This window comes from Leptopilina heterotoma, unplaced genomic scaffold, assembly GCF_015476425.1.
Source record: "Leptopilina heterotoma isolate Lh14 unplaced genomic scaffold, ASM1547642v1 Lhet_278, whole genome shotgun sequence".
NCBI lineage: Eukaryota > Metazoa > Arthropoda > Insecta > Hymenoptera > Figitidae > Leptopilina > Leptopilina heterotoma.
The window spans coordinates 1,597,990-1,610,452 of record NW_025110986.1 but is presented as its reverse complement, the minus strand read 5'-3'; the positions used below and the strand labels follow the sequence as shown (position 1 = coordinate 1,610,452).

At 32.5% G+C, this 12,463-nt stretch overlaps 2 long non-coding RNA genes across 2 annotated transcripts; both read left to right on the top strand.

Annotated features, from left to right (window-relative positions):
* Nucleotides 1–3,948: 3,948 nt before the first annotated feature.
* On the top strand, nucleotides 3,949–4,329 carry LOC122504110. The gene is made up of 2 exons (XR_006301804.1): nucleotides 3,949–4,170; nucleotides 4,275–4,329. It is a non-coding gene; the product is annotated as an uncharacterized LOC122504110 (long non-coding RNA).
* Nucleotides 4,330–10,059: 5,730 nt separating this feature from the next.
* Nucleotides 10,060–10,502, top strand: LOC122504111. The gene is made up of 2 exons (XR_006301805.1): nucleotides 10,060–10,341; nucleotides 10,448–10,502. It is a non-coding gene; the product is annotated as an uncharacterized LOC122504111 (long non-coding RNA).
* The last annotated feature ends 1,961 nt before the right edge of the window (nucleotides 10,503–12,463 follow it).

Genomic DNA, 12,463 nt, shown 5'->3' with positions numbered 1-12,463 from the left:
TTCACTTTCAATTTTCACCCAAAAAAATTTTCAATTTCACTTAAAACATTTTCACTTTCAATTTTCACCAAAAAAAAATTTCACTTTCGACTTCAACTTTCACCCAAAAAAATTTTCACATTAAATTTCACTTAAAACATTTTCACTTTCAATTTTCGCCCAAATCAATTTTCACTTTCAATCCTTCTATGAAACGAGTAGATATGCAAATTAGGTAAAAAGAGACATTCTAATGTTATTTACTTTCGAAAGAGGAAGAAAGCAATAGCGTTAGATTTTCTGCATTATAAACAGAGACCGATAATGTTATTTAGTATCTAGAAAGAAGGAGACAGAAAGATATTAATTGAAAGATATATATATATATATATATATATATATATATATATAAATATATATCTATCCCTATTAATATAAAATCATATCGCCGCCGCCGCTGTTTCAGAAAGTTTTAAGGGACCCTTATAGTAGGGGGAACATAGTCAAGGTTGGCCCACTGTCAAGGTAGGTCCATCGTCAGAAACAAGTTATATTTGACCTAAATTCAGGTCAATTTAAGGGCAGTTTTAACCTACAGGCCAAAATTACTCAAAATTTAGGTCAATTTTAAGGGCAGATTCAACCTACAGGTAAGAAACTAACAAACTAACCCCTCTGCCCTCAAAATTTAAGTCAATTTTAAGAGTAGTTATGACTTAAAGTTAAAAATTGACAAACTTATCGCTCTGCTTTCAAAATTTAGTTCAATTTTAAGGGCAGTTTTGACCTAAACGTCAAAAATTCACAAATAATTCCCTCTGACCTCAAAATGTAGGTCAATTTTAAGGGTAGTTTTAATCTACAGGTCAAAAATTAACAAACAATTCCCTCTGCTCTCAAAATTTAGGTTAATTTGAAGGGCAGTTTTAACCTACAGGTAAAAAATGGACAAACAATTCCCTTTACCTTCAAGATGTAGGTCAATTTTAAGGGCAGTTTTGACCTTAACGGAAAAAATTGACGAACAATTCCCTTTGCCCTCAAAAATTAGGTCAATTTTAAGGTCAGTTTTCATCTACACCGCAAAAATTGTCGAAAAAACTTCCTCTGACCTGATTTACCGGCAAAACCCAAAGACCAGGCAATTCGCGAAATGCCTAGGCATTTAAGGAAAATTCCTATGTTTTTAGGCATTATCTGAATTTCCTAGAGATTCACAGGCATTTCCTAAATTGCCTAGGCATTTCGGGAAATGCCGGGGCCGTTTTAGGCAAATTAAGAAATGATTTATCTGAATTAAGTGTAATCAAAATTCCATTTATTTATTATTAATTTATAAAGAAATTAATTTTAACAAATTATTTGTTGCAACAAGAGGAGCTTTGGTGGCATTTAGAATTGCAAAGAAGATTTTTTCGTTTGCATAAACATTTTTTAGTATTGCAGGACATTGTGCAGTTGCAGCGAAAAAGTCCTTGTCCAGATGTGTTTGATTGCTTAGTTGCAATAGAGCGTAAAGATACAGTTTCATTTGAAAGAATCTCTTCTTTATTCAAGAACTTTGTTTTACATTTGTCGATTTCAGATCTGAAAATATAATTGTTATGTTATTAGTTTTAATTTTAAAACAATTAGTCTCTACAAGAACAAATGTTTAATTAACGTACCTGCTATATAGTCTATTTATTACACCATGACGTGTCCCAATTTTATAAAGATCGTCTTTTACTTCCACGACCATTCCAATAACGTTTTTTAAGTCACACTTCGCCTTATCCAAGTCGGGAATTGTATTCGTAACGTTGTTTCCGACATCTATCCCTTCATGAATTTTATCTGAAGTAATTTTCATCCTTTTTGCCTGTTACTGTAGTCCTGCAGCTGCTTCTTCTCTAGCAGAAGTAATTTTTTTTTCTTCATACCTCGGTCGAAAGTACGTATTTCCCGCATCAAGATCGCAGCAGAAAGCTTAAAATTTGTGCATTGATGGTTTTACTAGCACGCCATCTATCACAGCGGGAGCAAAAAAATTTTGTAGGCTATACTGTCGGTAATTCGTTGTTTGTACGCAGCGCGAGATTGTTTTTTGACACTTAACCTCACATTTTCTTCATTAATTGAAAGTAAATAATAAAAAAATGGATCAACAATTCACATCTGATGAATCTTCAGATGAGGAAGAAGTTTTGCGCGATTTTGATGCAGAAGCACAACTAATAGTACAGACTGCAACTTTGCCAAAAAAGTCCGGGGATAGGTATTTACTTGTTTATGAGACCTACAAAACGTGGCAGAGAGAACACAAAAGTTCTCTATCAGATTCTTACGAAACAAACTTAATTGTTTATTTCAAAGAATTAATTGCCAAATTAAAACCGACGACCCTTTGGAGCATATTTTCCATGTTAAAAAAAACACTAAATACGAAAGACAACGTAGACATCAGCAAATTTCAAAATTTAAAAAGTTTAATTAAACAGAATCGTAAAGGGTATAAACCTAAAAAATCGGCAGTATTCAAATGGACAGAAGTAATGGAATTCATGAAAAGTGCATCAGACCACATTTATTTAGGTGTAAAGGTAATTACCTTTATTTATGTTTATTTTATGTTTACTTTATTTATAAATTATTATTATTATTATTATTATTATTATTATTATTTTTATTATTATTATTATTATTATTATTATTTGTTTACTTCATTTTATAGATTACTTTATTTATAAATTATTATTATTTATGTTTACTTTAATTATTTATACTATGAATTTGAATTCTTACATTTAAAATTTTTTCAAGGTTATTCTAATATTTGGAATTTGCGGAGCGCTCAGGTGCGACGAAATGAAAAACCTTAAGGTGCAGGACATCGAGAATCTAGACAACAAGTACCTTGTGTCAATTACCAATACCAAAAATGATAAACCTCGCCAATTTATAGTTGGCGAAATGTTTTACGACAAAGTTAATAGCTACTCTTCATTGAGACCAAATGACGAATTTACGGATCGATTTTTTGTCCAATATAATAAAGGAAAATGTATTCGTCAAGTTATTGGCCGAAACAAATTTGGAGAAATTCCTCAGCTTATAGCTGAATATTTGAAATTGCCAAATTCAAAACTTTATACTGGACACTGTTTTCGGAGAACATCAGCTACTCTTTTAGCTAATTCAGGTGCCAGTGTTACGTTGCTTAGGCAACTAGGAGGATGGACATCAAGCAATATCGCAGAAGGTAATTTATTTATTTGTTTAATTAATATATATAAACTCGAATTTGATTCTTCACTAGATATTTATACAGTACTTTTTTTTATTAAATAACTTATTTATTAAAAATTTACTTATTTACAGGTTATGTAGAAAATTCGATGACAAATAGGCAACAAATTTTTGAACGCATAATTCATGAAGCTGCTCAGGTTAAACCATCGACGAGCAAAAACAGTTCTACTAAAATAATCATTCAGAATAAAAATGATAAATCTGCAGAAGCAGATTTGGATGATTTTTTTGAGAATTTTGAGGTAACTGAGCAGGAACTAAATTTAATAGATCAATTAAATGAATCAAAGGAACCTTGCTCATTGACACCTCAATTTACAACTGCAAATAACAATAAAATCATCGTGCCAAACCATAACCAACCAAAACCAGCTCAACATTTTACCTCTAAACCACCAGTTAGAGTATCATTTCAGGGACCACCAAATGAACCACCGAAAAAAATACTTAAAATTTCAGCAGGTAAAGCTAGTGCAGTTGGACAGACTTTGCAATCTTCATCTGGTCAACGAGTAGAAATTAATAAGGATATAAATTCAACTTTCGGCAAAAATTCATGTGTAAAATATGAAAACTTTGTATTTCACGGGAATATCACAAACAATTTTTATTCTTCATTGAAGCGATAATTAAGTATATATGTATATCTATTACTGAGATGTAACTTGGGTTGCCGGGTTGTGAATTTTGGTGGAAAATGCGCGAATTTTAATGACGTATTTAAAACTGCCTATCGGTGTCTTTGGTCTGTCGTGAAATGTGGGAAGTAGGGAGAAATTCTGGAAAATCGCTGTCGGTTCTCAGGACGATGATTTTGTGTTTCTCACTTCGTCATCGTGCCTCATTTCGGACAGCGGGGTCTGTGCCACATTCTCACGTGCCAGCCGCGGACACTGATAGGTAGGAATTCATATTTTATTTTACATTTTAAAGTTATATGTTTTGATTTATTTTTCTTTATCGGTGTTATATATATTATTTTTTTTTGTTATCATATTTGATAGTGTGGCGATTAAATAGTGGGCAGATTATATAATAAAGCATCGAGCAAATTCTCATCCACCAAGATTCGCAACCCAAAAATTCCTCCAAGGAAAAAAGACGAGAGAATCCAGAAACTAATTATCGTGGATTATTAATCAAATTGTCCTGAGGAGTTTCTTTGCCAATTTGACTTCTTGGATTCGAGAGTTTCAACGATTTGCTTTCAAACCCGCTGTTTTTTCCGATAAGTATTTTGTTGCACGTGACGATTTCTTTCATTCTGATTTATATCTATATATTTTATTTACAACCTGATTATTATATTTATATCAATTTATTTCTCTAAATTTGTGTATGTATGTGTATTTTATGTTTGTGTGTGTATATATTTATTTGTATTCATATTTGACTATTTGTGATAGACTCGATTTTGTTAAAGATTTTATTAATTGCTATGATTTAAATGATTTTTGTAAATGAACTGCAGTTCGCTATATTATACACTTAATTTGCAATTATTTGATCTCTAATTAAAGATTATATGCGCCAGATTAAATTTGATTTCGTTTATTTTCTCTATTAATTTATCATTCATGTCATTTTATATTTGATTCAATTGTTTTTTCGTTTATATTGTGAAATTTAAATAGTAACTAATTTTGTTAAATAATAAATTGGTTACATTTTGGCGCTCAACGTGGCAGGCACGAAAATTGTTGCCTATTTTCTTATATTTTTAATTTTTAAAGTAAAGTAAATAAAATTTAATTAAATTTGTTTTATGTCCTCGAGATCAAATATATAAACAAGGTCGCAAGTAGGAATTTTGTTGACGGGTTTGGAGAAAGAAAAACGAAATACAAATAATAGAAATAAACGCGATAAGGAGAATTTATATGAAAATAATATTGTGCGTGAAAATAATTTAATTTTTGAAATGGTTGGAGAGCAAGACGAGATGTTGAATGCGATGAGTATAGAACAATTGAAAGGCGAAATTATTCGTTTAAAGGAGTTAACATTGTTTCAGGGTAATCAATTGACTCAGTTACACAATCAGGTTCGAGACTTTCAGTCTAATCACACGACAAATGAAATTTTGCAGACGTTGACTGAAAGTTTCCGATCTTTTAATCTTGATATAAAACCCCCAAAATTCGTAGAAAACATGAACCCTAACCAATTTTTAAATAAGTTTGAAAAGTTTTGTACGTTAAAGCATATTACGGGAAGTCGTTTAAATTTCTTGGACGGTGTTTTTGAGGGGAGGGCGAAAGCTTGGTTCGATTCACAACGGAATGCATTTGTTAATTATGCTGATTTTAAAGAAAAATTTCTTTTAGAATTTTTCTCGATACCAATTAAAGTTAAAATTAAATCAGCATGGTTAGCAAAACGGTTTACTCCAAACAAAGATACATTACAAAAATATTTTTTAGATCAATTTAACGAAGCGCAGTATTTTTTACCAAAAATGGAAGCATACGAATTGCACTACACAATAGTGCAACAAATGCCAATTCGTGTACGGGAAACGTTAGCAACAGTAGATTTCGGGAGTTTCGATAAAATCTCACAAGCGTTATCACAATTGGACTTAACGTATAATGAAAAAATGCTCAGTCAAAAGAAAAACGTCAATCAGTTAAGTGGGGGGGATGAACAAAATAATACCGCGAATAGAAATAATTCGGAAAATAATCACAACAAAAACAAATCTCGACCTGTAGGTGTTCAATCAAATTCCCTGTATAAAGTGTGTTACTGTAAAGAGGGGGAAAATATTTCACGTATATCTCTTTCACAACCGAGACAAACAGTTCATTCAAAATCTGATTTCAATACTAATGCGTGTCAGGAAAATTATCATTCGAGTTTACCGGATATGAGAATTCCCCCGCCAGGATATTTAAATTTACAATCTAATAATACCAATTCTTTAAACTTAAACTAGGCGCGATGGCATCTCTTCAGTCGTCGCGCCCGCCTGTCTACAATTTTGATGATATAAGCAATAGTGTATGTTGTGACGAGAGTGAAAAAATTGACAAGGGATCGTATAAAATCCCACTATGTCCTCGTTTGACGTTATGTTTCTTATCTGTACCAGTACGAGCTCTCCTTGACACCGGTAGTCAAATCACGGCAATTTCCGAATCTTTTTATAACTATTTAAAATTACATGGAACTTTAACTGAATTTCCGGTGACAAATGTCAGTCTATTTACTGCAATAGGGAAGAAGCAAACAACAATTAAAAAGCAAATTTTGTGTGAGGTCCAGGTGGGAGATGAAAAATATTCGTCATATTTTTTAGTTGTTCCAAATTTGTCAAATATGGTCATTTTAGGTAACGATTGGTTCACGGAAAATGAGGCAAAGATTGATTATAAAAATTTATTGTTTATGATTCGAGATAAAAATTTTCAGTCGCCTATAGTGTCCTTTGATAAAGTCATTTCCGAAACAAAAACAACTGGTCCAGATAATGATATTATTTATGTACAATCGGTAAAACAATCTCGTGATTTAAATGTCGAGAATAATTTTGAAAAAGAAAATGATAGTGAAAAAAGGAAATTAAGAAAATGCGATGAGGTTGATTCGAATGACGTTTTGGTTGATGGTGGTTTTCTTGGTGTGAGTCTCCTTCTGAATGATATACACAGATACGATAAGACGGTAGCCGGGGTGTCTGACTCATTACGGGAGTCTATCGAGCAAACTAACACATATAGAAATTCGGATAGTGCAGATCAAAACAATGAATTGAATGAAATTAGAGATAATATAATTTACAAGACGGATTTAAATTTGGACGAATTAGAAAATAATAATTTTATAAATGAAATCAATATAATGTATGACGAAAAAGAACGCGTAGTAACAAATTCTAATGATTTTATAAAAAATGTTCATATGATTGCGGAATCATTAACCGGATTAACTAAATTAGAAAAGAATCGTTTTATTGAAATGTTATCGAAATTCGAAAAACTCTTTACTGCAAAATTAAGTAGTGCGGATGTAGAGCCGTATCGAATTAGAGTCAAGTCACATACTCAATTTATTCGAAAGACGTACCCAATACCGTTGAAGTTTCGTAATTCCACAGATAAAACCATGAATTCTATGGTAGACGCCGGAATTATAGAAAGAGCGGATTGTTCTTACTGCAGTCCATTGCGCATTATAGTAAAGAAGGACGGATCGGTTCGTGTCTGTCTCGATGCGCGATTTGTGAATGACATAATCGAGTCAGATCATGAATCTCCGCCGTTAATTGACGAATTAATGCAACAGTTTCACGGGATAAATTTCATGACACTTTCTGACCTCGCTTCGGGTTATTGGCAAATCCCTTTACATCCCGATTCTCGAAAATATACGGCATTTCTGTACAACTCGCAAATGTACCAGTTTTGTCGAATTCCGTTCGGATTAAAAACTGCAGGATCGGCATTTATGCGGGCAATCAGTATGGCGTTAGGTGACCGATTTAAAGATTTTTTGACCGTCTACGTTGATGATTTTTTAATAGCTACGCGAGGATCATTTGAGGATCATTTAAATTCTGTCGAGTCAGTCTTTACAGTTTTACAAGAGAAAAATTTCACGTTAAGTTTAACTAAATCGCTTTTTTGCAAAGATCAGGTTAACTTTCTTGGATACGAATTAACAAAAAATGGAATAAGGCCTGTTAATGATAAATTAGAATCTATTTCGAATTTTGAATGTCCAAAGAATCAAAAGCAATTACAGCAATTCTTAGGGATTTGCAATTATTACAGACAATTTACCGAGAGACATTGCGATTTAATTCACCCTTTTCGAGACCTGTTAAAAGGAAAATCAACCTGGAAATGGACGAGGATGCATGAACAAGCTTTTGTTGATATAAAAAAGGCCTTTGTTCAATGCATCAGACTCAGTCATTATATTCCAGATTCCATGTATTATCTTCAAACAGACGCATCTGACCTTGGAGTCAGTGGAATTCTTTTTCAGTATGACAGTGATGAGAACAAACGTGTTGTAGCTATGGTTAGCAGATGCCTAAATGTTGCTGAGGTGAATTACACAACCACGGAGAAAGAGCTCCTGGCAATAGTGTATTCAATCACGAAATTTAGGATGTATCTGTCCGGCCAACCGTTTGAGATCATCACTGACCATAAAAGTCTCACTTTTTTAAATACAACTCCATTTTTAACATCTCGATTGGTTCGATGGAGTATATTTTTGCAATCGTTTGATTTTAAGGTTTCGCATTGTAGGGGGAAAGAGAATGTAGTTGCCGATTTTTTAAGTAGAAATCCAAGGGGTAAATTTGAGTCGATTCAGTCGAATGATTTGTCCATTGATGTTCTTGCATGTAACGAATGTGATTATGAGAAAATAGATGTGATGTGTGAGCAAATAATCCTGAAAGATGAAATTAAACAAGAATTAAAAAATTTGTTGACATTACAAAATAATGATCCATATATCAAAAATATAATTGATAAAATTAAAGCAAATCAACATCTGGATTTTTATACTATACGAGAAGATGTGCTGTTTCGTAGAGACGCAATACTAGATTTGTGGCAAGTCGTTATCCCCAGCGAACTTGCTAACAAACTAGTTGATTGTGTTCACTCGAAACTAGGGCATCCTGGTGTGTATAAGACTATGATGTATTTGCGTCAACATTATTATTGGCGATATATGAATCGAGAGATTAAAAATTTTGTCTTGAGGTGTGATTTATGTCAAAGAGTGAAGTATAATAATGTTAAAATGGAGGGAACATTTAATATGGTCAAATCTGATGCACCTGGAGATTTAATATGCGTGGACTTTTATGGTCCTTTGCCACGATCAATTGGTGGTCTAGAGTATGTTTTTGTTGTCATGGATATGTTTTCAAAATACGTTAAGCTGTATCCGATTAAGAGGGAAAATTGTGAAACTATCTTACGTAAAATTTTTGAATCATATATTCCTGAAATGGGGACACCAAGGAGAATACTAGCGGATCATGGTACTCAGTTTACCACTCCAAAGTGGAGTACAAAATTGCGGGAGGCTGGGATACAGGTCGTGCATTCTTCCATTCGACACCCGAAAAGTAATCCTGTGGAAAGGGTTATGAGGGAGCTCGGTAGACTTTTTCGTACCTTGTGTGCTGATAAGCACACAAGGTGGGCCAAGCATATTCAGGACATTGAGTTTCTTTTGAACATCACTTCACATCATAGTACAGGTTTCGCTCCTAGTGAGTTGCATTTCAATAAAAAATCTTACGACCAGATTAGGGATATAGTTAGTTTTCCTGAGGATTCAAATTCGACTAAAGAATCAAAAATTTTGTTGGCCCGTGATAGAATACAGAAAAATTTTAATAAAGGATTGCGTACTCAAAAAACATCGTCCAGGATTGTTTTAAAAGAAAATGATTTAGTTTTACTATTGGTTCCGAAAAAATCCGATGCTTTTAAGAAAGTAACGCACAAGTTTTTTCATATTTATTACGGTCCCTATTTAATAAATAAAGATTTTGGCAATAATTCATTTCAACTCGTAGATGTGAATGATCGAACGAAGATCATTGGTAATTATAATCGAACAAGTTTGAAAAAATACTATAAGCCTGACGACAGTGACTGAGTCAATTTGACGACATAGAATGTGTGACTTGGTATTTTATAATAAATATTGTAATCGACGAAATATTTGCTATGTTGTAAAAAATGAAAAAATGTAGGAGTGTAATTATTGTCCGCTATTCAATAATTGGTATAACGAACAATAGGGGGAAAATGAAGCGATAATTAAGTATATATGTATATCTATTACTGAGATGTAACTTGGGTTGCCGGGTTGTGAATTTTGGTGGAAAATGCGCGAATTTTAATGACGTATTTAAAACTGCCTATCGGTGTCTTTGGTCTGTCGTGAAATGTGGGAAGTAGGGAGAAATTCTGGAAAATCGCTGTCGGTTCTCAGGACGATGATTTTGTGTTTCTCACTTCGTCATCGTGCCTCATTTCGGACAGCGGGGTCTGTGCCACATTCTCACGTGCCAGCCGCGGACACTGATAGGTAGGAATTCATATTTTATTTTACATTTTAAAGTTATATGTTTTGATTTATTTTTCTTTATCGGTGTTATATATATTATTTTTTTTTTTGTTATCATATTTGATAGTGTGGCGATTAAATAGTGGGCAGATTATATAATAAAGCATCGAGCAAATTCTCATCCACCAAGATTCGCAACCCAAAAATTCCTCCAAGGAAAAAAGACGAGAGAATCCAGAAACTAATTATCGTGGATTATTAATCAAATTGTCCTGAGGAGTTTCTTTGCCAATTTGACTTCTTGGATTCGAGAGTTTCAACGATTTGCTTTCAAACCCGCTGTTCTTTCCGATAAGTATTTTGTTGCACGTGACGATTTCTTTCATTCTGATTTATATCTATATATTTTATTTACAACCTGATTATTATATTTATATCAATTTATTTCTCTAAATTTGTGTATGTATGTGTATTTTATGTTTGTGTGTGTATATATTTATTTGTATTCATATTTGACTATTTGTGATAGACTCGATTTTGTTAAAGATTTTATTAATTGCTATGATTTAAATGATTTTTGTAAATGAACTGCAGTTCGCTATATTATACACTTAATTTGCAATTATTTGATCTCTAATTAAAGATTATATGCGCCAGATTAAATTTGATTTCGTTTATTTTCTCTATTAATTTATCATTCATGTCATTTTATATTTGATTCAATTGTTTTTTCGTTTATATTGTGAAATTTAAATAGTAACTAATTTTGTTAAATAATAAATTGGTTACATCATGAACACTTGAAAAATTATTCAGTTAAATATCGTCGAAATTAATTGCTCTATTAAAAGCGGTACTACGAGTAGATATAAACTTGTAAGAAAGAATTGTTATTCATTTATAATATTAAAATAAAGAAAAATTTTGTATAAAATTAAATATTTCTTTACTTCTGTTTGTTGTTGCAAGTACTTCTGTTTGTTTTTTTTACGATGCCTGCCCCCGACCAGCAAGCACTCGCTTCGCTCGTGCTGCAAATGTCGGGGCAGGCATAAAAAAAAACCTTGACTGAAAGAGAGAGAAAGAGAAAAAATCAGAGCTTCGAGAATGTCCGGTAGAGGCGCTGAAGCGAGGAGCAAAAATAAAACATGGCTGTTCGATTTGAGGATGTCAAATTGCAATATTTTTAATAAGTGAATTAATAAGCGTACTTTCGACCGTATATAAAGAAAAATGGTATACATTAGAAGGGCATAAAGTTCGAAATTCTCGCACCGCGATGATGCCCTCGGCTTCGCCTCGGGCATCATTTCCCGCGGTGCGAGAATTTCGAACTTTCTGCCCTTCTAATGTAATATACTATTTGTCTTATATCAATCGATTCTTCCATTGATGATCTTCCATTTGCATCGTCATCTTTTTCTGCGTCATTATTTATCAGCACGTGGTGAAGATCATCTTCAGTTTGAATTTTTTTTATAATTTAATAATATAATATATAATATATAATTAATAGGTTTTTATTAAATAGTTACCTAAAATATGTTATTTAAAAAAAATTTAATCAAATAAAAATACCTCTTCTGCGCGTTTTAATGACAGTGGTCGTAAAAGAACAAATTGTGTTAGGTGATCTTGGTACACCATTATGAATTTATATTTTCCATCTGTCTGTGACTGAAAATCTATCAGATCTACCTGGCATCGGCTGTTCATTCTTGTATGCAAAATTGGTTTAAAAACTAAACCGCGTTTTCGTTTTACTTTTTTCTGGTGACATATTTCACACATGGACAAGAAAATTGTTATTATTTCGCGTGTAATATTTCCGTACTTCTTGCTGGTTTCACATAGCAAACGATCTCGTCCTCCATGACCTGTTGCGATGTGTGCAGAATCCAGGATATCAAACATTTCTTCTAAAGGCACAATGAATTTCACCTCATTTTCATTACACTTAGATATCAATTTAATAATTCCTCCAACTTCTAACGCGTCATATCTATAAATTCTTCTATATTGAAGACTATTTTTTTGCTCCATTTAATTTTATGTTTAAAACATCTTTCAAAATTTCTTCAGATTTTTCTTGAGGGAACACTTTATAATTTCACGATTCAATAATTGACGAATAAAATTTATC